This window comes from Lissotriton vulgaris, chromosome 6, assembly GCF_964263255.1.
Source record: "Lissotriton vulgaris chromosome 6, aLisVul1.2, whole genome shotgun sequence".
NCBI classification, from domain to species: Eukaryota; Metazoa; Chordata; class Amphibia; order Caudata; family Salamandridae; genus Lissotriton; species Lissotriton vulgaris.
Genome location: NC_141694.1, coordinates 1,223,073,779 through 1,223,076,250, shown reverse-complemented (window position 1 = coordinate 1,223,076,250; position 2,472 = coordinate 1,223,073,779). Strand labels below are relative to the sequence as shown.

Sequence of the window (2,472 nt, the reverse complement as noted above, 5' to 3'; positions counted from 1 at the left end):
GACATCTCGTATTCTGCCCGAAGGTGTTCAAAAAGCACTAAATGGTTTGCACCCCACACATCTTCCAGAGCAGATAAGCCAATGCCACCCCATTTTTTTTATACCCCAGTAGTCTTGCCCGCAGGACGAGTCTAGTGCCCATCCATGAGGGTGTATTTGGAGTTAACCTCTTTTCTCACCCCATTTCCTCTTTGACCTGTGCCATGTAGTTAGCACTGTTGCATTGGCCAGTGGGAAATCAGCTTCTGCTAGCCCACCATAAAGATCTTGCAGGTAGCTTTTCTTTATCAGTTTGAGTGTGCATACGCCAATTTGTTTATGTTACTAACCTGGCCCGCTTTGTTGTATTTTCGAACATTCAGAACTGCATTACCACCTTCCTAGATGGTCCATTGGAGATGGGATAATGAGATCCCTGGGGGACCATTTAACCAGAGCCATGATCTCAACAGCCCATCTATCTGGAGAAAGGGCACATCAAGGTGTGCTTATGGGCTGTTTTGTAATAGGTAAGTATACCGAGGTAACACAATCATTTTAAATATTGCACCTTTACCCGGGATAGAGATTGGTAGCACTCTCCAGTGCTTTATGTCCCTCTCAAATTAGTTTAGCAGCAGGATCAAGTTGTAGCAAAATTTAGCAAAATGTATTATAGCAGATCAAACTTCAGATAAGACCTGCACCACTTTTCAAAATTTCGAACTCCTCCTTTCAAGGCAATTTGTGTGAACGTTCATCTTGCTGTAGCTTTTCATGCCGTCTGTGGGTTGCATATGGTGGACATGCTCACTTCAAAAATCCATCTATTCCAGAGAATCATTCGCATCGTGATGATGAGTGGGGTTCTCGGCATCACTGACACCACTTTCTGTAAATGTGGGCTTGGGGGTATAGCTGTCAGTTCACAAAAATGCCAAGGGTTGAGAAAGTGATATCGTGTAAAGAGTTATTCAAGAGATGACATCACAGTGATCACTCTTGTCCCACAACTCCTATACAGACTCCTTTTTGCTGCCAAGGAAGCTATGAGAAATGCAATTAGTGAAAATTGTAGAAGTTAAATATAATTTACTTCATGGAACTCTGTAACCTTCTGTTTCTGCCAGCAAAGGCAAGGCTGGGATCCCAAATGGCAAGCAAAGGCTGGTAGCTGATATCTCTGGCTTCTGCTAATTGATGTCCAAGGTATGGTGATCGGTGTCGTGATTTTCCACCTAAGTCAGCATTCGGAGGTGATTGTATTTGAAGGCCAGAAAATTGTACATGGCAAATAAGCCACTTTTCACCACCACTAATCATCCAAACCCTATCTGGATAAGAGTCATATTTAAGCAATTAAAGTCTTAGGTGGGCTTCATGATCGGGATCTGATTTCTCGGCTGCTCAACGGCAAACTCATTTTGAATTAGCATGCAGGTGTTACTCGTCGCCCTGGCTCTAACTTCAGAAATCAGCTTCTCCTCCTTCTCTCAGTCCCTTTTGATGTGTGTGTGGAAGGGATCGGTGGAATGCTCGCGCTTCTTCCAACGGATGTAGCTCATCATGATCCCAAATGTGAAGAAGCCAAAGAAGCCCAACATCAGCAGGACATACACCACTTCCAGACTGTCATGGCGTTTGGTGGTTTGCATACTTGTAGAATTCCTTGCACCAGCCATATATTCTTTCATCGGCTTATAAAGGAATACATTGATGTCAGTGCTATTGATTTTCCCCATTTTGATTTCTCATAGTTCTACCAGACAATTTTTTATTTCTGACCTGTCTGTAGAGGTGCTGGCGGTTCCTGGCAGGCACTCTGAACAGCTCTGCTCTGGTGCGGTGGTTCTGCCTGTCCCGATTGATCAAGTTGTTGTCATACGATAATGTTTCCCCCTTGGGGATCCATAGCCGCAAATACATAAAGATGGGGTCTCAGTTTTTGCTTGGTACAACAGGATATAACCAGCGCACAGTGAGATCCATTCTTCCCATTTACAACCCCAAACCCTTGTGCCAACCCATATCCATTCAGCCAGGGCCTCTATCGCCAGGGCAAATAGCATCAGCGACAGGGGACATCCCTGCCTTTTGTCCTGCTTTATAGGGAACTTTCTCACTAAAAGCCCATTCACTTTGATACACGCCCTGGGGCTTTTGTGAAGAAGTTTTGTCCATTTCAAGAAATTTGGGTCCAAGACCCATTTTCTCGATGATTTTGAATAGAAAGGCCCACGCACTGAGTCAAACGTCTTATTTCCATCCAACGATGAAACAACTAATGATGTCTCAGTCCCCTCTACTGCAGTGATATTGTTGTACAGTCGATAGAGGTTTTGTTTGGGTCTCGTTATGACTATCAGTAGATGGATTTGGTCGACAGAAGCTATAGCCTATTCAGTAGCTGAGGTTCCCCTTATGGAATGGATTCAGGGTAGCGTTCTAGTGTTCTGGGCAAGAGGGACAGAGCATTCCCTTGGCTGAAAGTTA

General features: G+C 44.3%; 1 pseudogene; it reads right to left on the bottom strand.

Annotated features, from left to right (window-relative positions):
- Nucleotides 1-1,346: 1,346 nt before the first annotated feature.
- Nucleotides 1,347-1,721, bottom strand: LOC147708650 (potassium voltage-gated channel subfamily E member 1-like; annotated as a pseudogene).
- Nucleotides 1,722-2,472: the final 751 nt, after the last annotated feature.